Source organism: Amia ocellicauda, unplaced genomic scaffold, assembly GCF_036373705.1.
Source record: "Amia ocellicauda isolate fAmiCal2 unplaced genomic scaffold, fAmiCal2.hap1 HAP1_SCAFFOLD_127, whole genome shotgun sequence".
In the NCBI taxonomy this organism is placed as follows: domain Eukaryota; kingdom Metazoa; phylum Chordata; class Actinopteri; order Amiiformes; family Amiidae; genus Amia; species Amia ocellicauda.
The window spans coordinates 107,894-130,110 of record NW_027102692.1 but is presented as its reverse complement, the minus strand read 5'-3'; the positions used below and the strand labels follow the sequence as shown (position 1 = coordinate 130,110).

Here is a 22,217-nt window from a genome sequence, read left to right as displayed (position 1 = left end):
CGTTCACCAGTCCAACTTAGAACAAGGACAAGCAGAGTTCAAGATGAAAAGGAATTCACCATCTGTCCCCTTAATCAATTGCCTTTCAGTACCACTGATAGCACTGCGACTCAGTGTAGGTGTGCGTTCAGTCCGGCAAACACAACATTTCAGTTATGAAACGCTGTCTACAGGTGATGTATGAATGTAACATTTTCACAAATTTGAATAAGTTTGATTTGATACAAGATGTATGAAGTTGACCCAAAAAAATGACATCATATTTTGGAGGGGATAAAAATCTCACGACACAATTGGGTAGTCCTCACGGCACACGGGTTGAAAACCACTGAGCCAAGCCACGGTGCTTCTTGGCTTTGCACGGCCACTGAGACTGCCAGGGAAAGGCGGTGAGGAGCTTCCCTTCGGTAGCTCAGTTGTTAGAGCGGAGGACTGTAGGTTTAAGGCAGCGAGCACCCTTAGGGCGCTGGTTCAATTCCGTCTCGAAGGAAGCCGTGCTTATGGTTTGGCGTCGGTTTTGGACGAGCTCCCAAATGTCAAGCCATTGGAATTGCATGAGGACAAGGAGAAAACCCCGGCAATTCGGATTTGTTGTCGAGAACTCGCATTGCCCAAACATCTCGTATTGCATGTGACCCTTTTCACCCTGAGCCCAGTTTTCTAAACCGGCCAGAAAGCGGTCTGGATCAATCATGAAGCCAACACATTGTGAAGCACTTCACTGAAGCCCGGGTAGCTCAGCTGTTAGAGCATCAGACTTTTAATCTGAGGGTCCAGGGTTCAAGTCCCTGTTCGGGCGCAGTGTTGAGACCTTGTTGACCGAGGGCCATGATGGTGAAAAGCCTGGACGGCCTTCCTCGGAACAATGAGATACGCAGTTGAGTCTAGGCGAGGTGTCCTGTCCTCTTTGCTTCCTTCGGCAAATATCCAGCCTGGCCAGTGTTGTCTTCCAGAGGCAAGTCAAGCCAGGAACTCTGAGAGATGTTTTTGCTGTTGACGACGTGTCACTTTAGAACAGGACAACATGCATCTCTACTTGACTTGGCACAATCTGTGAGGGTTGGGCCAACACAACCTACTCAATGTGTCCACACATTTGCTGGCGTCTTGAAATACTTGGAATGACCTGTGGCCCCATACCATGCAGAAGTCCACAGCTATGCGTGTCAGCATGCACTGCTCCTCATCCCCAATGTGCCACTTGTAAGAACTGTGTAAAAAGCGACAGAGAACGTGATCAGCAAAGAAACACAATTCCCCTGAGAACGACAATCATCATGCCGATCGTAATCTCAGTGCATACCTGGATGCCCAACAAGCCAAGCCAGTGGTTCCCAAGCGTTTTAATGCCACGGCACACTTTGCTGAGACCAAAAACCTTTGCGGCGCACCAACATGGAAAAAAAAAAAGGATTTACTAGGTATTGTCTCACCTGAATGGCAACAGGCTGCTAAAACTATTATCACACGCACATTGCATGTTAACGTATGTCAGTAAGGGAGTAATTAAAAGGGCAAATGTGTGAAGTGCAAGGAGTGGCCTTTAGTGGTTAGGTAAAAAAGTAGACAGACAAACTAAATAATTACTTGATGCAAATCATTTATTTAGTGCAGACAGACCAAGACCAGACACAATAAACTATTCGCAGTAAATATAAATTCACAGCAAAGTAGGTTCAGTTCACAATATCCTATAACAAGCTCTATTCAACACAGTGGTTAAACGTTACAAAGGGCATTAGAATTGTTGAAAAACAATAGCACACGGATCAAACATGCTATCCCCGCCGTTTTATTCGATTTGATTAGACGTTTCGCGACCGAAACGTTTTGTGTGCGGACTGAACGCACACCTGAGCCGAGCACGATCACAATACATATCCACAGTTAATCTAAGCGGTATCGTATTGTAACCGTTTCGGTTTGTTATCAACCCTTCCGGATCCAAAACCAGGAGTCAGACACCCTTTTCGGTGGACACGCTGTTGACTTCTCACAAGCACCATCCGCCTTCACAGAGGCAGCGCTAGCAGTGGAAAGAATGAAGAACTGCAGGAGAAACGCCGGGGCTATTTAGAGCCCGATTATTCATCGCAGAGGGGGGAAACCAAAGTCAAATGAGACTTAGAGGAACAGGAGACATCCAACAACAGTACACAACAGTACAGTACACAATCAATACATAACAATGAACAGGCCCTTAATTCACTCTTTACAGTCCTTTCTCTTATCTCCCAGCAGCCCCTACGGAGATGGCCGCATATTAATCGAGAGGGGCGGTGCTGCCTCTCCATCTCCGTTACAGTATCAAAAAATTAAGCCTACCAAAAGGGCAAGAACAAACACATTGAATAATATTGATAAAATCGATTTCGTTCACCAGTCCAACTTAGAACAAGGACAAGCAGAGTTCAAGATGAAAAGGAATTCACCATCTGTCCCCTTAATCAATTGCCTTTCAGTACCACTGATAGCACTGCGACTCAGTGTAGGTGTGCGTTCAGTCCGGCAAACACAACATTTCAGTTATGAAACGCTTTCTACAGGTGATGTATGAATGTAACATTTTCACAAATTTGAATAAGTTTGATTTGATACAAGATGTATGAAGTTGACCCAAAAAAATGACATCATATTTTGGAGGGGATAAAAATCTCACGACACAATTGGGTAGTCCTCACGGCACACGGGTTGAAAACCACTGAGCCAAGCCACGGTGCTTCTTGGCTTTGCACGGCCACTGAGACTGCCAGGGAAAGGCGGTGAGGAGCTTCCCTTCGGTAGCTCAGTTGTTAGAGCGGAGGACTGTAGGTTTAAGGCAGCGAGCACCCTTAGGGCGCTGGTTCAATTCCGTCTCGAAGGAAGCCGTGCTTATGGTTTGGCGTCGGTTTTGGACGAGCTCCCAAATGTCAAGCCATTGGAATTGCATGAGGACAAGGAGAAAACCCCGGCAATTCGGATTTGTTGTCGAGAACTCGCATTGCCCAAACATCTCGTATTGCATGTGACCCTTTTCACCCTGAGCCCAGTTTTCTAAACCGGCCAGAAAGCGGTCTGGATCAATCATGAAGCCAACACATTGTGAAGCACTTCACTGAAGCCCGGGTAGCTCAGCTGTTAGAGCATCAGACTTTTAATCTGAGGGTCCAGGGTTCAAGTCCCTGTTCGGGCGCAGTGTTGAGACCTTGTTGACCGAGGGCCATGATGGTGAAAAGCCTGGACGGCCTTCCTTGGAACAATGAGATACGCAGTTGAGTCTAGGCGAGGTGTCCTGTCCTCTTTGCTTCCTTCGGCAAATATCCAGCCTGGCCAGTGTTGTCTTCCAGAGGCAAGTCAAGCCAGGAACTCTGAGAGATGTTTTTGCTGTTGACGACGTGTCACTTTAGAACAGGACAACATGCATCTCTACTTGACTTGGCACAATCTGTGAGGGTTTGGCCAACACAACCTACTCAATGTGTCCACACATTTGCTGGCGTCTTGAAATACTTGGAATCACCTGTGGCCCCATACCATGCAGAAGTCCACAGCTATGCGTGTCAGCATGCACTGCTCCTCATCCCCAATGTGCCACTTGTAAGAACTGTGTAAAAAGTGACAGAGAACGTGATCAGCAAAGAAACACAATTCCCCTGAGAACGACAATCATCGTGCCGATCGTAATCTCAGTGCATACCTGGATGCCCAGCAAGCCAAGCCAGTGGTTCCCAAGCGTTTTAATGCCACGGCACACTTTGCTGAGACCAAAAACCTTTGCGGCGCACCAACATGGAAAAAAAAAAAAGGATTTACTAGGTATTGTCTCACCTGAATGGCAACAGGCTGCTAAAACTATTATCACACGCACATTGCATGTTAACGTATGTCAGTAAGGGAGTAATTAAAAGGGCAAATGTGTGAAGTGCAAGGAGTGGCCTTTAGTGGTTAGGTAAAAAAGTAGACAGACAAACTAAATAATTACTTGATGCAAATCATTTATTTAGTGCAGACAGACCAAGACCAGACACAATAAACTATTCGCAGTAAATATAAATTCACAGCAAAGTAGGTTCAGTTCACAATATCCTATAACAAGCTCTATTCAACACAGTGGTTAAACGTTACAAAGGGCATTAGAATTGTTGAAAAACAATAGCACACGGATCAAACATGCTATCCCCGCCGTTTTATTCGATTTGATTAGACGTTTCGCGACCGAAACGTTTTGTGTGCGGACTGAACGCACACCTGAGCCGAGCACGATCACAATACATATCCACAGTTAATCTAAGCGGTATCGTATTGTAACCGTTTCGGTTTGTTATCAACCCTTCCGGATCCAAAACCAGGAGTCAGACACCCTTTTCGGTGGACACGCTGTTGACTTCTCACAAGCACCATCCGCCTTCACAGAGGCAGCGCTAGCAGTGGAAAGAACGAAGAACTGCAGGAGAAACGCCGGGGCTATTTAGAGCCTGATTATTCATCTCAGAGGGGGGAAACCAAAGTCAAATGAGACTTAGAGGAACAGGAGACATCCAACAACAGTACACAACGGTACAGTACACAATCAATACATAACAATGAACAGGCCCTTAATTCACTCTTTACAGTCCTTTCTCTTATCTCCCAGCAGCCCCTACGGAGATGGCCGCATATTAATCGAGAGGGGCGGTGCTGCCTCTCCATCTCCGTTACAGTATCAAAAAATTAAGCCTACCAAAAGGGCAAGAACAAACACATTGAATAATATTGATAAAATCGATTTCGTTCACCAGTCCAACTTAGAACAAGGACAAGCAGAGTTCAAGATGAAAAGGAATTCACCATCTGTCCCCTTAATCAATTGCCTTTCAGTACCACTGATAGCACTGCGACTCAGTGTAGGTGTGCGTTCAGTCCGGCAAACACAACATTTCAGTTATGAAACGCTTTCTACAGGTGATGTATGAATGTAACATTTTCACAAATTTGAATAAGTTTGATTTGATACAAGATTTATGAAGTTGACCCAAAAAAATGACATCATATTTTGGAGGGGATAAAAATCTCACGACACAATTGGGTAGTCCTCACGGCACACGGGTTGAAAACCACTGAGCCAAGCCACGGTGCTTCTTGGCTTTGCACGGCCACTGAGACTGCCAGGGAAAGGCGGTGAGGAGCTTCCCTTCGGTAGCTCAGTTGTTAGAGCGGAGGACTGTAGGTTTAAGGCAGCGGGCACCCTTAGGGCGCTGGTTCAATTCCGTCTCGAAGGAAGTCGTGCTTATGGTTTGGCGTCGGTTTTGGACGAGCTCCCAAATGTCAAGCCATTGGAATTGCATGAGGACAAGGAGAAAACCCCGGCAATTCGGATTTGTTGTCGAGAACTCGCATTGCCCAAACATCTCGTATTGCATGTGACCCTTTTCACCCTGAGCCCAGTTTTATAAACCGGCCAGAGGCAAGTCAAGCCAGGAACTCTGAGAGATGTTTTTGCTGTTGACGACGTGTCACTTTAGAACAGGACAACATGCATCTCTACTTGACTTGGCACAATCTGTGAGGGTTGGGCCAACACAACCTACTCAATGTGTCCACACATTTGCTGGCGTCTTGAAATACTTGGAATGACCTGTGGCCCCATACCATGCAGAAGTCCACAGCTATGCGTGTCAGCATGCACTTCTCCTCATCCCCAATGTGCCACTTGTAAGAACTGTGTAAAAAGCGACAGAGAACGTGATCAGCAAAGAAACACAATTCCCCTGAGAACGACAATCATCATGCCGATCGTAATCTCAGTGCATACCTGGATGCCCAACAAGCCAAGCCAGTGGTTCCCAAGCGTTTTATTGCCACGGCACACTTTGCTGAGACCAAAAACCTTTGCGGTGCACCAACATGGAAAAAAAAAAAGGATTTACTAGGTATTGTCTCACCTGAATGGCAACAGGCTGCTAAAACTATTATCACACGCACATTGCATGTTAACGTATGTCAGTAAGGGAGTAATTAAAAGGGCAAATGTGTGAAGTGCAAGGAGTGGCCTTTAGTGGTTAAAAAAGTAGACAGACAAACTAAATAATTACTTGATGCAAATCATTTATTTAGTGCAGACAGACCAAGACCAGACACAATAAACTATTCGCAGTAAATATAAATTCACAGCAAAGTAGGTTCAGTTCACAATATCCTATAACAAGCTCTATTCAACACAGTGGTTAAACGTTACAAAGGGCATTAGAATTGTTGAAAAACAATAGCACACGGATCAAACATGCTATCCCCGCCGTTTTATTCGATTTGATTAGACGTTTCGCGACCGAAACGTTTTGTGTGCGGACTGAACGCATACCTGAGCCGAGCACGATCACAATACATATCCACAGTTAATCTAAGCGGTATCGTATTGTAACCGTTTCGGTTTGTTATCAACCCTTCCGGATCCAAAACCAGGAGTCAGACACCCTTTTCGGTGGACACGCTGTTGACTTCTCACAAGCACCATCCGCCTTCACAGAGGCAGCGCTAGCAGTGGAAAGAACGAAGAACTGCAGGAGAAACGCCGGTGCTATTTAGAGCCCGATTATTCATCGCAGAGGGGGGAAACCAAAGTCAAATGAGACTTAGAGGAACAGGAGACATCCAACAACAGTACACAACGGTACAGTACACAATCAATACATAACAATGAACAGGCCCTTAATTCACTCTTTACAGTCCTTTCTCTTATCTCCCAGCAGCCCCTACGGAGATGGCCGCATATTAATCGAGAGGGGCGGTGCTGCCTCTCCATCTCCGTTACAGTATCAAAAAATTAAGCCTACCAAAAGGGCAAGAACAAACACATTGAATAATATTGATAAAATCGATTTCGTTCACCAGTCCAACTTAGAACAAGGACAAGCAGAGTTCAAGATGAAAAGGAATTCACCATCTGTCCCCTTAATCAATTGCCTTTCAGTACCACTGATAGCACTGCGACTCAGTGTAGGTGTGCGTTCAGTCCGGAAAACACAACATTTCAGTTATGAAACGCTATCTACAGGTGATGTATGAATGTAACATTTTCACAAATTTGAATAAGTTTGATTTGATACAAGATTTATGAAGTTGACCCAAAAAAATGACATCATATTTTGGAGGGGATAAAAATCTCACGACACAATTGGGTAGTCCTCACGGCACACGGGTTGAAAACCACTGAGCCAAGCCACGGTGCTTCTTGGCTTTGCACGGCCACTGAGACTGCCAGGGAAAGGCGGTGAGGAGCTTCCCTTCGGTAGCTCAGTTGTTAGAGCGGAGGACTGTAGGTTTAAGGCAGCGGGCACCCTTAGGGCGCTGGTTCAATTCCGTCTCGAAGGAAGCCGTGCTTATGGTTTGGCGTCGGTTTTGGACGAGCTCCCAAATGTCAAGCCATTGGAATTGCATGAGGACAAGGAGAAAACCCCGGCAATTCGGATTTGTTGTCGAGAACTCGCATTGCCCAAACATCTCGTATTGCATGTCACCCTTTTCACCCTGAGCCCAGTTTTCTAAACCGGCCAGAAAGCGGTCTGGAACAATCATGAAGCCAACACATTGTGAAGCACTTCACTGAAGCCCGGGTAGCTCAGACGGTAGAGCATCAGACTTTTAATCTGAGGGTCCAGGGTTCAAGTCCCTGTTCGGGCGCAGTGTTGAGACCTTGTTGACCGAGGGCCATGATGGTGAAAAGCCTAGACGGCCTTCCTCGGAACAATGAGATACGCAGTTGAGTCTAGGCGAGGTGTCCTGTCCTCTTTGCTTCCTTCGGCAAATATCCAGCCTGGCCAGTGTTGTCTTCCAGAGGCAAGTCAAGCCAGGAACTCTGAGAGATGTTTTTGCTGTTGACGACGTGTCACTTTAGAACAGGACAACATGCATCTCTACTTGACTTGGCACAATCTGTGAGGGTTGGGCCAACACAACCTACTCAATGTGTCCACACATTTGCTGGCGTCTTGAAATACTTGGAATGACCTGTGGCCCCATACCATGCAGAAGTCCACAGCTATGCGTGTCAGCATGCACTGCTCCTCATCCCCAATGTGCCACTTGTAAGAACTGTGTAAAAAGCGACAGAGAACGTGATCAGCAAAGAAACACAATTCCCCTGAGAACGACAATCATCATGCCGATCGTAATCTCAGTGTATACCTGGATGCCCAACAAGCCAAGCCAGTGGTTCCCAAGCGTTTTAATGCCACGGCACACTTTGCTGAGACCAAAAACCTTTGCGGCGCACCAACATGGAAAAAAAAAAAGGATTTACTAGGTATTGTCTCACCTGAATGGCAACAGGCTGCTAAAACTATTATCACACGCACATTGCATGTTAACGTATGTCAGTAAGGGAGTAATTAAAAGGGCAAATGTGTGAAGTGCAAGGAGTGGCCTTTAGTGGTTAGGTAAAAAAGTAGACAGACAAACTAAATAATTACTTGATGCAAATCATTTATTTAGTGCAGACAGACCAAGACCAGACACAATAAACTATTCGCAGTAAATATAAATTCACAGCAAAGTAGGTTCAGTTCACAATATCCTATAACAAGCTCTATTCAACACAGTGGTTAAACGTTACAAAGGGCATTAGAATTGTTGAAAAACAATAGCACACGGATCAAACATGCTATCCCCGCCGTTTTATTCGATTTGATTAGACGTTTCGCGACCGAAACGTTTTGTGTGCGGACTGAACGCACACCTGAGCCGAGCACGATCACAATACATATCCACAGTTAATCTAAGCGGTATCGTATTGTAACCGTTTCGGTTCGTTATCAACCCTTCCGGATCCAAAACCAGGAGTCAGACACCCTTTTCGGTGGACACGCTGTTGACTTCTCACAAGCACCATCCGCCTTCACAGAGGCAGCGCTAGCAGTGGAAAGAACGAAGAACTGCAGGAGAAACGCCGGGGCTATTTAGAGCCCGATTATTCATCGCAGAGGGGGGAAACCAAAGTCAAATGAGACTTAGAGGAACAGGAGACATCCAACAACAGTACACAACGGTACAGTACACAATCAATACATAACAATGAACAGGCCCTTAATTCACTCTTTACAGTCCTTTCTCTTATCTCCCAGCAGCCCCTACGGAGATGGCCGCATATTAATCGAGAGGGGCGGTGCTGCCTCTCCATCTCCGTTACAGTATCAAAAAATTAAGCCTACCAAAAGGGCAAGAACAAACACATTGAATAATATTGATAAAATCGATTTCGTTCACCAGTCCAACTTAGAACAAGGACAAGCAGAGTTCAAGATGAAAAGGAATTCACCATCTGTCCCCTTAATCAATTGCCTTTCAGTACCACTGATAGCACTGCGACTCAGTGTAGGTGTGCGTTCAGTCCGGAAAACACAACATTTCAGTTATGAAACGCTATCTACAGGTGATGTATGAATGTAACATTTTCACAAATTTGAATAAGTTTGATTTGATACAAGATTTATGAAGTTGACCCAAAAAAATGACATCATATTTTGGAGGGGATAAAAATCTCACGACACAATTGGGTAGTCCTCACGGCACACGGGTTGAAAACCACTGAGCCAAGCCACGGTGCTTCTTGGCTTTGCACGGCCACTGAGACTGCCAGGGAAAGGCGGTGAGGAGCTTCCCTTCGGTAGCTCAGTTGTTAGAGCGGAGGACTGTAGGTTTAAGGCAGCGGGCACCCTTAGGGCGCTGGTTCAATTCCGTCTCGAAGGAAGCCGTGCTTTTGGTTTGGCGTCGGTTTTGGACGAGCTCCCAAATGTCAAGCCATTGGAATTGCATGAGGACAAGGAGAAAACCCCGGCAATTCGGATTTGTTGTCGAGAACTCGCATTGCCCAAACATCTCGTATTGCATGTCACCCTTTTCACCCTGAGCCCAGTTTTCTAAACCGGCCAGAAAGCGGTCTGGAACAATCATGAAGCCAACACATTGTGAAGCACTTCACTGAAGCCCGGGTAGCTCAGCCGGTAGAGCATCAGACTTTTAATCTGAGGGTCCAGGGTTCAAGTCCCTGTTCGGGCGCAGTGTTGAGACCTTGTTGACCGAGGGCCATGATGGTGAAAAGCCTAGACGGCCTTCCTCGGAACAATGAGATACGCAGTTGAGTCTAGGCGAGGTGTCCTGTCCTCTTTGCTTCCTTCGGCAAATATCCAGCCTGGCCAGTGTTGTCTTCCAGAGGCAAGTCAAGCCAGGAACTCTGAGAGATGTTTTTGCTGTTGACGACGTGTCACTTTAGAACAGGACAACATGCATCTCTACTTGACTTGGCACAATCTGTGAGGGTTGGGCCAACACAACCTACTCAATGTGTCCACACATTTGCTGGCGTCTTGAAATACTTGGAATGACCTGTGGCCCCATACCATGCAGAAGTCCACAGCTATGCGTGTCAGCATGCACTGCTCCTCATCCCCAATGTGCCACTTGTAAGAACTGTGTAAAAAGCGACAGAGAACGTGATCAGCAAAGAAACACAATTCCCCTGAGAACGACAATCATCATGCCGATCGTAATCTCAGTGTATACCTGGATGCCCAACAAGCCAAGCCAGTGGTTCCCAAGCGTTTTAATGCCACGGCACACTTTGCTGAGACCAAAAACCTTTGCGGCGCACCAACATGGAAAAAAAAAAAGGATTTACTAGGTATTGTCTCACCTGAATGGCAACAGGCTGCTAAAACTATTATCACACGCACATTGCATGTTAACGTATGTCAGTAAGGGAGTAATTAAAAGGGCAAATGTGTGAAGTGCAAGGAGTGGCCTTTAGTGGTTAGGTAAAAAAGTAGACAGACAAACTAAATAATTACTTGATGCAAATCATTTATTTAGTGCAGACAGACCAAGACCAGACACAATAAACTATTCGCAGTAAATATAAATTCACAGCAAAGTAGGTTCAGTTCACAATATCCTATAACAAGCTCTATTCAACACAGTGGTTAAACGTTACAAAGGGCATTAGAATTGTTGAAAAACAATAGCACACGGATCAAACATGCTATCCCCGCCGTTTTATTCGATTTGATTAGACGTTTCGCGACCGAAACGTTTTGTGTGCGGACTGAACGCACACCTGAGCCGAGCACGATCACAATACATATCCACAGTTAATCTAAGCGGTATCGTATTGTAACCGTTTCGGTTTGTTATCAACCCTTCCGGATCCAAAACCAGGAGTCAGACACCCTTTTCGGTGGACACGCTGTTGACTTCTCACAAGCACCATCCGCCTTCACAGAGGCAGCGCTAGCAGTGGAAAGAACGAAGAACTGCAGGAGAAACGCCGGGGCTATTTAGAGCCCGATTATTCATCGCAGAGGGGGGAAACCAAAGTCAAATGAGACTTAGAGGAACAGGAGACATCCAACAACAGTACACAACGGTACAGTACACAATCAATACATAACAATGAACAGGCCCTTAATTCACTCTTTACAGTCCTTTCTCTTATCTCCCAGCAGCCCCTACGGAGATGGCCGCATATTAATCGAGAGGGGCGGTGCTGCCTCTCCATCTCCGTTACAGTATCAAAAAATTAAGCCTACCAAAAGGGCAAGAACAAACACATTGAATAATATTGATAAAATCGATTTCGTTCACCAGTCCAACTTAGAACAAGGACAAGCAGAGTTCAAGATGAAAAGGAATTCACCATCTGTCCCCTTAATCAATTGCCTTTCAGTACCACTGATAGCACTGCGACTCAGTGTAGGTGTGCGTTCAGTCCGGCAAACACAACATTTCAGTTATGAAACGCTTTCTACAGGTGATGTATGAATGTAACATTTTCACAAATTTGAATAAGTTTGATTTGATACAAGATTTATGAAGTTGACCCAAAAAAATGACATCATATTTTGGAGGGGATAAAAATCTCACGACACAATTGGGTAGTCCTCACGGCACACGGGTTGAAAACCACTGAGCCAAGCCACGGTGCTTCTTGGCTTTGCACGGCCACTGAGACTGCCAGGGAAAGGCGGTGAGGAGCTTCCCTTCGGTAGCTCAGTTGATAGAGCGGAGGACTGTAGGTTTAAGGCAGCGGGCACCCTTAGGGTGCTGGTTCAATTCCGTCTCGAAGGAAGCCGTGCTTATGGTTTGGCGTCGGTTTTGGACGAGCTCCCAAATGTCAAGCCATTGGAATTGCATGAGGACAAGGAGAAAACCCCGGCAATTCGGATTTGTTGTCGAGAACTCGCATTGCCCAAACATCTCGTATTGCATGTGACCCTTTTCACCCTGATCCCAGTTTTCTAAACCGGCCAGAAAGCGGTCTGGAACAATCATGAAGCCAACACATTGTGAAGCACTTCACTGAAGCCCGGGTAGCTCAGACGGTAGAGCATCAGACTTTTAATCTGAGGGTCCAGGGTTCAAGTCCCTGTTCGGGCGCAGTGTTGAGACCTTGTTGACCGAGGGCCATGATGGTGAAAAGCCTGGACGGCCTTCCTCGGAAAAACAATGAGATACGCAGTTGAGTCTAGGCGAGGTGTCCTGTCCTCTTTGCTTCCTTCGGCAAATATCCAGCCTGGCCAGTGTTGTCTTCCAGAGGCAAGTCAAGCCAGGAACTCTGAGAGATGTTTTTGCTGTTGACGACGTGTCACTTTAGAACAGGACAACATGCATCTCTACTTGACTTGGCACAATCTGTGAGGGTTGGGCCAACACAACCTACTCAATGTGTCCACACATTTGCTGGCGTCTTGAAATACTTGGAATGACCTGTGGCCCCATACCATGCAGAAGTCCACAGCTATGCGTGTCAGCATGCACTGCTCCTCATCCCCAATGTGCCACTTGTAAGAACTGTGTAAAAAGCGACAGAGAACGTGATCAGCAAAGAAACACAATTCCCCTGAGAACGACAATCATCATGCCGATCGTAATCTCATTGCATACCTGGATGCCCAACAAGCCAAGCCAGTGGTTCCCAAGCGTTTTATTGCCACGGCACACTTTGCTGAGACCAAGAACCATTGCGGTGCACCAACATGGAAAAAAAAAAAGGATTTACTAGGTATTGTCTCACCTGAATGGCAACAGGCTGCTAAAACTATTATCACACGCACATTGCATGTTAACGTATGTCAGTAAGGGAGTAATTAAAAGGGCAAATGTGTGAAGTGCAAGGAGTGGCCTTTAGTGGTTAGGTAAAAAAGTAGACAGACAAACTAAATAATTACTTGATGCAAATCATTTATTTAGTGCAGACAGACCAAGACCAGACACAATAAACTATTCGCAGTAAATATAAATTCACAGCAAAGTAGGTTCAGTTCACAATATCCTATAACAAGCTCTATTCAACACAGTGGTTAAACGTTACAAAGGGCATTAGAATTGTTGAAAAACAATAGCACACGGATCAAACATGCTATCCCCGCCGTTTTATTCGATTTGATTAGACGTTTCGCGACCGAAACGTTTTGTGTGCGGACTGAACGCATACCTGAGCCGAGCACGATCACAATACATATCCACAGTTAATCTAAGCGGTATCGTATTGTAACCGTTTCGGTTTGTTATCAACCCTTCCGGATCCAAAACCAGGAGTCAGACACCCTTTTCGGTGGACACACTGTTGACTTCTCACAAGCACCATCCGCCTTCACAGAGGCAGCGCTAGCAGTGGAAAGAACGAAGAACTGCAGGAGAAACGCCGGGGCTATTTAGAGCCCGATTATTCATCGCAGAGGGGGGAAACCAAAGTCAAATGAGACTTAGAGGAACAGGAGACATCCAACAACAGTACACAACGGTACAGTACACAATCAATACATAACAATGAACAGGCCCTTAATTCACTCTTTACAGTCCTTTCTCTTATCTCCCAGCAGCCCCTACGGAGATGGCCGCATATTAATCGAGAGGGGCGGTGCTGCCTCTCCATCTCCGTTACAGTATCAAAAAATTAAGCCTACCAAAAGGGCAAGAACAAACACATTGAATAATATTGATAAAATCGATTTCGTTCACCAGTCCAACTTAGAACAAGGACAAGCAGAGTTCAAGATGAAAAGGAATTCACCATCTGTCCCCTTAATCAATTGCCTTTCAGTACCACTGATAGCACTGCGACTCAGTGTAGGTGTGCGTTCAGTCCGGCAAACACAACATTTCAGTTATGAAACGCTTTCTACAGGTGATGTATGAATGTAACATTTTCACAAATTTGAATAAGTTTGATTTGATACAAGATTTATGAAGTTGACCCAAAAAAATGACATCATATTTTGGAGGGGATAAAAATCTCACGACACAATTGGGTAGTCCTCACGGCACACGGGTTGAAAACCACTGAGCCAAGCCACGGTGCTTCTTGGCTTTGCACGGCCACTGAGACTGCCAGGGAAAGGCAGTGAGGAGCTTCCCTTCGGTAGCTCAGTTGTTAGAGCGGAGGACTGTAGGTTTAAGGCAGCGGGCACCCTTAGGGCGCTGGTTCAATTCCGTCTCGAAGGAAGCCGTGCTTATGGTTTGGCGTCGGTTTTGGACGAGCTCCCAAATGTCAAGCCATTGGAATTGCATGAGGACAAGGAGAAAACCCCGGCAATTCGGATTTGTTGTCGAGAACTCGCATTGCCCAAACATCTCGTATTGCATGTGACCCTTTTCACCCTGATCCCAGTTTTCTAAACCGGCCAGAAAGCGGTCTGGAACAATCATGAAGCCAACACATTGTGAAGCACTTCACTGAAGCCCGGGTAGCTCAGACGGTAGAGCATCAGACTTTTAATCTGAGGGTCAAGGGTTCATGTCCCTGTTTGGGCGCAGTGTTGAGACCTTGTTGACCGAGGGCCATGATGGTGAAAACCTTCCTCGGAAAAACAATGAGATACGCAGTTGAGTCTAGGCGAGGTGTCCTGTCCTCTTTGCTTCCTTCGGCAAATATCCAGCCTGGCCAGTGTTGTCTTCCAGAGGCAAGTCAAGCCAGGAACTCTGAGAGATGTTTTTGCTGTTGACGACGTGTCACTTTAGAACAGGACAACATGCATCTCTACTTGACTTGGCACAATCTGTGAGGGTTGGGCCAACACAACCTACTCAATGTGTCTACACATTTGCTGGCGTCTTGAAATACTTGGAATGACCTGTGGCCCCATACCATGCAGAAGTCCACAGCTATGCGTGTCAGCATGCACTGCTCCTCATCCCCAATGTGCCACTTGTAAGAACTGTGTAAAAAGCGACAGAGAACGTGATCAGCAAAGAAACACAATTCCCCTGAGAACGACAATCATCATGCCGATCGTAATGTCATTGCATACCTGGATGCCCAACAAGCCAAGCCAGTGGTTCCCAAGCATTTTAATGCCACGGCACACTTTGCTGAGACCAAAAACCATTGCGGTGCACCAACATGGAAAAAAAAAAAGGATTTACTAGGTATTGTCTCACCTGAATGGCAACAGGCTGCTAAAACTATTATCACACGCACATTGCATGTTAACGTATGTCAGTAAGGGAGTAATTAAAAGGGCAAATGTGTGAAGTGCAAGGAGTGGCCTTTAGTGGTTAGGTAAAAAAGTAGACAGACAAACTAAATAATTACTTGATGCAAATCATTTATTTAGTGCAGACAGACCAAGACCAGACACAATAAACTATTCGCAGTAAATATAAATTCACAGCAAAGTAGGTTCAGTTCACAATATCCTATAACAAGCTCTATTCAACACAGTGGTTAAACGTTACAAAGGGCATTAGAATTGTTGAAAAACAATAGCACACGGATCAAACATGCTATCCCCGCCGTTTTATTCGATTTGATTAGACGTTTCGCGACCGAAACGTTTTGTGTGCGGACTGAACGCATACCTGAGCCGAGCACGATCACAATACATATCCACAGTTAATCTAAGCGGTATCGTATTGTAACCGTTTCGGTTTGTTATCAACCCTTCCGGATCCAAAACCAGGAGTCAGACACCCTTTTCGGTGGACACGCTGTTGACTTCTCACAAGCACCATCCGCCTTCACAGAGGCAGCGCTAGCAGTGGAAAGAACGAAGAACTGCAGGAGAAACGCCGGGGCTATTTAGAGCCCGATTATTCATCGCAGAGGGGGGAAACCAAAGTCAAATGAGACTTAGAGGAACAGGAGACATCCAACAACAGTACACAACGGTACAGTACACAATCAATACATAACAATGAACAGGCCCTTAATTCACTCTTTACAGTCCTTTCTCTTATCTCCCAGCAGCCCCTACGGAGATGGCCGCATATTAATCGAGAGGGGCGGTGCTGCCTCTCCATCTCCGTTACAGTATCAAAAAATTAAGCCTACCAAAAGGGCAAGAACAAACACATTGAATAATATTGATAAAATCGATTTCGTTCACCAGTCCAACTTAGAACAAGGACAAGCAGAGTTCAAGATGAAAAGGAATTCACCATCTGTCCCCTTAATCAATTGCCTTTCAGTACCACTGATAGCACTGCGACTCAGTGTAGGTGTGCGTTCAGTCCGGCAAACACAACATTTCAGTTATGAAACGCTTTCTACAGGTGATGTATGAATGTAACATTTTCACAAATTTGAATAAGTTTGATTTGATACAAGATTTATGAAGTTGACCCAAAAAAATGACATCATATTTTGGAGGGGATAAAAATCTCACGACACAATTGGGTAGTCCTCACGGCACACGGGTTGAAAACCACTGAGCCAAGCCACGGTGCTTCTTGGCTTTGCACGGCCACTGAGACTGCCAGGGAAAGGCGGTGAGGAGCTTCCCTTCGGTAGCTCAGTTGTTAGAGCGGAGGACTGTAGGTTTAAGGCAGCGGGCACCCTTAGGGCGCTGGTTCAATTCCGTCTCGAAGGAAGCCGTGCTTATGGTTTGGCGTCGGTTTTGGACGAGCTCCCAAATGTCAAGCCATTGGAATTGCATGAGGACAAGGAGAAAACCCCGGCAATTCGGATTTGTTGTCGAGAACTCGCATTGCCCAAACATCTCGTATTGCATGTGACCCTTTTCACCCTGAGCCCAGTTTTCTAAACCGGCCAGAAAGCGGTCTGGAACAATCATGAAGCCAACACATTGTGAAGCACTTCACTGAAGCCCGGGTAGCTCAGACGGTAGAGCATCAGACTTTTAATCTGAGGGTCCAGGGTTCAAGTCCCTGTTCGGGCGCAGTGTTGAGACCTTGTTGACCGAGGGCCATGATGGTGAAAAGCCTGGACGGCCTTCCTCGGAAAAACAATGAGATACGCAGTTGAGTCTAGGCGAGGTGTCCTGTCCTCTTTGCTTCCTTCGGCAAATATCCAGCCTGGCCAGTGTTGTCTTCCAGAGGCAAGTCAAGCCAGGAACTCTGAGAGATGTTTTTGCTGTTGACGACGTGTCACTTTAGAACAGGACAACATGCATCTCTACTTGACTTGGCACAATCTGTGAGGGTTGGGCCAACACAACCTACTCAATGTGTCCACACATTTGCTGGCGTCTTGAAATACTTGGAATGACCTGTGGCCCCATACCATGCAGAAGTCCACAGCTATGCGTGTCAGCATGCACTGCTCCTCATCCCCAATGTGCCACTTGTAAGAACTGTGTAAAAAGCGACAGAGAACGTGATCAGCAAAGAAACACAATTCCCCTGAGAACGACAATCATCATGCCGATCGTAATCTCAGTGCATACCTGGATGCCCAACAAGCCAAGCCAGTGGTTCCCAAGCGTTTTAATGCCACGGCACACTTTGCTGAGACCAAAAACCTTTGCGGCGCACCAACATGGAAAAAAAAAAAGGATTTACTAGGTATTGTCTCACCTGAATGGCAACAGGCTGCTAAAACTATTATCACACGCACATTGCATGTTAACGTATGTCAGTAAGGGAGTAATTAAAAGGGCAAATGTGTGAAGTGCAAGGAGTGGCCTTTAGTGGTTAGGTAAAAAAGTAGACAGACAAACTAAATAATTACTTGATGCAAATCATTTATTTAGTGCAGACAGACCAAGACCAGACACAATAAACTATTCGCAGTAAATATAAATTCACAGCAAAGTAGGTTCAGTTCACAATATCCTATAACAAGCTCTATTCAACACAGTGGTTAAACGTTACAAAGGGCATTAGAATTGTTGAAAAACAATAGCACACGGATCAAACATGCTATCCCCGCCGTTTTATTCGATTTGATTAGACGTTTCGCGACCGAAACGTTTTGTGTGCGGACTGAACGCACACCTGAGCCGAGCACGATCACAATACATATCCACAGTTAATCTAAGCGGTATCGTAATGTAACCGTTTCGGTTCGTTATCAACCCTTCCGGATCCAAAACCAGGAGTCAGACACCCTTTTCGGTGGACACGCTGTTGACTTCTCACAAGCACCATCCGCCTTCACAGAGGCAGCGCTAGCAGTGGAAAGAACGAAGAACTGCAGGAGAAACGCCGGGGCTATTTAGAGCCCGATTATTCATCGCAGAGGGGGGAAACCAAAGTCAAATGAGACTTAGAGGAACAGGAGACATCCAACAACAGTACACAACGGTACAGTACACAATCAATACATAACAATGAACAGGCCCTTAATTCACTCTTTACAGTCCTTTCTCTTATCTCCCAGCAGCCCCTACGGAGATGGCCGCATATTAATCGAGAGGGGCGGTGCTGCCTCTCCATCTCCGTTACAGTATCAAAAAATTAAGCCTACCAAAAGGGCAAGAACAAACACATTGAATAATATTGATAAAATCGATTTCGTTCACCAGTCCAACTTAGAACAAGGACAAGCAGAGTTCAAGATGAAAAGGAATTCACCATCTGTCCCCTTAATCAATTGCCTTTCAGTACCACTGATAGCACTGCGACTCAGTGTAGGTGTGCGTTCAGTCCGGCAAACACAACATTTCAGTTATGAAACGCTTTCTACAGGTGATGTATGAATGTAACATTTTCACAAATTTGAATAAGTTTGATTTGATACAAGATTTATGAAGTTGACCCAAAAAAATGACATCATATTTTGGAGGGGATAAAAATCTCACGACACAATTGGGTAGTCCTCACGGCACACGGGTTGAAAACCACTGAGCCAAGCCACGGTGCTTCTTGGCTTTGCACGGCCACTGAGACTGCCAGGGAAAGGCGGTGAGGAGCTTCCCTTCGGTAGCTCAGTTGTTAGAGCGGAGGACTGTAGGTTTAAGGCAGCGGGCACCCTTAGGGCGCTGTGTCCACACATTTGCTGGCGTCTTGAAATACTTGGAATGACCTGTGGCCCCATACCATGCAGAAGTCCACAGCTATGCGTGTCAGCATGCACTGCTCCTCATCCCCAATGTGCCACTTGTAAGAACTGTGTAAAAAGCGACAGAGAACGTGATCAGCAAAGAAACACAATTCCCCTGAGAACGACAATCATCATGCCGATCGTAATCTCAGTGCATACCTGGATGCCCAACAAGCCAAGCCAGTGGTTCCCAAGCGTTTTAATGCCACGGCACACTTTGCTGAGACCAAAAACCTTTGCGGCGCACCAACATGGAAAAAAAAAAAGGATTTACTAGGTATTGTCTCACCTGAATGGCAACAGGCTGCTAAAACTATTATCACACGCACATTGCATGTTAACGTATGTCAGTAAGGGAGTAATTAAAAGGGCAAATGTGTGAAGTGCAAGGAGTGGCCTTTAGTGGTTAGGTAAAAAAGTAGACAGACAAACTAAATAATTACTTGATGCAAATCATTTATTTAGTGCAGACAGACCAAGACCAGACACAATAAACTATTCGCAGTAAATATAAATTCACAGCAAAGTAGGTTCAGTTCACAATATCCTATAACAAGCTCTATTCAACACAGTGGTTAAACGTTACAAAGGGCATTAGAATTGTTGAAAAACAATAGCACACGGATCAAACATGCTATCCCCGCCGTTTTATTCGATTTGATTAGACGTTTCGCGACCGAAACGTTTTGTGTGCGGACTGAACGCATACCTGAGCCGAGCACGATCACAATACATATCCACAGTTAATCTAAGCGGTATCGTATTGTAACCGTTTCGGTTTGTTATCAACCCTTCCGGATCCAAAACCAGGAGTCAGACACCCTTTTCGGTGGACACGCTGTTGACTTCTCACAAGCACCATCCGCCTTCACAGAGGCAGCGCTAGCAGTGGAAAGAACGAAGAACTGCAGGAGAAACGCCGGGGCTATTTAGAGCCCGATTATTCATCGCAGAGGGGGGAAACCAAAGTCAAATGAGACTTAGAGGAACAGGAGACATCCAACAACAGTACACAACGGTACAGTACACAATCAATACATAACAATGAACAGGCCCTTAATTCACTCTTTACAGTCCTTTCTCTTATCTCCCAGCAGCCCCTACGGAGATGGCCGCATATTAATCGAGAGGGGCGGTGCTGCCTCTCCATCTCCGTTACAGTATCAAAAAATTAAGCCTACCAAAAGGGCAAGAACAAACACATTGAATAATATTGATAAAATCGATTTCGTTCACCAGTCCAACTTAGAACAAGGACAAGCAGAGTTCAAGATGAAAAGGAATTCACCATCTGTCCCCTTAATCAATTGCCTTTCAGTACCACTGATAGCACTGCGACTCAGTGTAGGTGTGCGTTCAGTCCGGCAAACACAACATTTCAGTTATGAAACGCTTTCTACAGGTGATGTATGAATGTAACATTTTCACAAATTTGAATAAGTTTGATTTGATACAAGATTTATGAAGTTGACCCAAAAAAATGACATCATATTTTGGAGGGGATAAAAATCTCACGACACAATTGGGTAGTCCTCACGGCACACGGGTTGAAAACCACTGAGCCAAGCCACGGTGCTTCTTGGCTTTGCACGGCCACTGAGACTGCCAGGGAAAGGCGGTGAGGAGCTTCCCTTCGGTAGCTCAGTTGTTAGAGCGGAGGACTGTAGGTTTAAGGCAGCGGGCACCCTTAGGGCGCTGGTTCAATTCCGTCTCGAAGGAAGCCGTGCTTATGGTTTGGCGTCGGTTTTGGACGAGCTCCCAAATGTCAAGCCATTGGAATTGCATGAGGACAAGGAGAAAACCCCGGCAATTCGGATTTGTTGTCGAGAACTCGCATTGCCCAAACATCTCGTATTGCATGTGACCCTTTTCACCCTGAGCCCAGTTTTCTAAACCGGCCAGAAAGCGGTCTGGAACAATCATGAAGCCAACACATTGTGAAGCACTTCACTGAAGCCCGGGTAGCTCAGACGGTAGAGCATCAGACTTTTAATCTGAGGGTCCAGGGTTCAAGTCCCTGTTCGGGCGCAGTGTTGAGACCTTGTTGACCGAGGGCCATGATGGTGAAAAGCCTGGACGGCCTTCCTCGGAAAAACAATGAGATACGCAGTTGAGTCTAGGCGAGGTGTCCTGTCCTCTTTGCTTCCTTCGGCAAATATCCAGCCTGGCCAGTGTTGTCTTCCAGAGGCAAGTCAAGCCAGGAACTCTGAGAGATGTTTTTGCTGTTGACGACGTGTCACTTTAGAACAGGACAACATGCATCTCTACTTGACTTGGCACAATCTGTGAGGGTTGGGCCAACACAACCTACTCAATGTGTCCACACATTTGCTGGCGTCTTGAAATACTTGGAATGACCTGTGGCCCCATACCATGCAGAAGTCCACAGCTATGCGTGTCAGCATGCACTGCTCCTCATCCCCAATGTGCCACTTGTAAGAACTGTGTAAAAAGCGACAGAGAACGTGATCAGCAAAGAAACACAATTCCCCTGAGAACGACAATCATCATGCCGATCGTAATCTCAGTGCATACCTGGATGCCCAACAAGCCAAGCCAGTGGTTCCCAAGCGTTTTAATGCCACGGCACACTTTGCTGAGACCAAAAACCTTTGCGGCGCACCAACATGGAAAAAAAAAAAGGATTTACTAGGTATTGTCTCACCTGAATGGCAACAGGCTGCTAAAACTATTATCACACGCACATTGCATGTTAACGTATGTCAGTAAGGGAGTAATTAAAAGGGCAAATGTGTGAAGTGCAAGGAGTGGCCTTTAGTGGTTAGGTAAAAAAGTAGACAGACAAACTAAATAATTACTTGATGCAAATCATTTATTTAGTGCAGACAGACCAAGACCAGACACAATAAACTATTCGCAGTAAATATAAATTCACAGCAAAGTAGGTTCAGTTCACAATATCCTATAACAAGCTCTATTCAACACAGTGGTTAAACGTTACAAAGGGCATTAGAATTGTTGAAAAACA

At 45.7% G+C, this 22,217-nt stretch overlaps 8 non-coding genes across 8 annotated transcripts; all 8 read left to right on the top strand.

Moving 5' to 3' along the window:
- The first annotated feature begins 726 nt into the window (after window positions 1–726).
- On the top strand, window positions 727–799 carry trnak-uuu (transfer RNA lysine (anticodon UUU)). The gene has a single exon. It is a non-coding gene; the product is annotated as a tRNA-Lys (tRNA).
- A 2,300-nt stretch (window positions 800–3,099) lies between these two features.
- trnak-uuu (transfer RNA lysine (anticodon UUU)) lies at window positions 3,100–3,172 on the top strand. The gene has a single exon. It is a non-coding gene; the product is annotated as a tRNA-Lys (tRNA).
- Window positions 3,173–7,562: 4,390 nt separating this feature from the next.
- On the top strand, window positions 7,563–7,635 carry trnak-uuu (transfer RNA lysine (anticodon UUU)). The gene has a single exon. It is a non-coding gene; the product is annotated as a tRNA-Lys (tRNA).
- Window positions 7,636–9,935: 2,300 nt separating this feature from the next.
- Window positions 9,936–10,008, top strand: trnak-uuu (transfer RNA lysine (anticodon UUU)). The gene has a single exon. It is a non-coding gene; the product is annotated as a tRNA-Lys (tRNA).
- A 2,300-nt stretch (window positions 10,009–12,308) lies between these two features.
- Window positions 12,309–12,381, top strand: trnak-uuu (transfer RNA lysine (anticodon UUU)). Its single transcript has one exon. It is a non-coding gene; the product is annotated as a tRNA-Lys (tRNA).
- A 2,303-nt stretch (window positions 12,382–14,684) lies between these two features.
- Window positions 14,685–14,757, top strand: trnak-uuu (transfer RNA lysine (anticodon UUU)). The gene has a single exon. It is a non-coding gene; the product is annotated as a tRNA-Lys (tRNA).
- A 2,293-nt stretch (window positions 14,758–17,050) lies between these two features.
- Window positions 17,051–17,123, top strand: trnak-uuu (transfer RNA lysine (anticodon UUU)). Its single transcript has one exon. It is a non-coding gene; the product is annotated as a tRNA-Lys (tRNA).
- Window positions 17,124–21,183: 4,060 nt separating this feature from the next.
- On the top strand, window positions 21,184–21,256 carry trnak-uuu (transfer RNA lysine (anticodon UUU)). Its single transcript has one exon. It is a non-coding gene; the product is annotated as a tRNA-Lys (tRNA).
- Window positions 21,257–22,217: the final 961 nt, after the last annotated feature.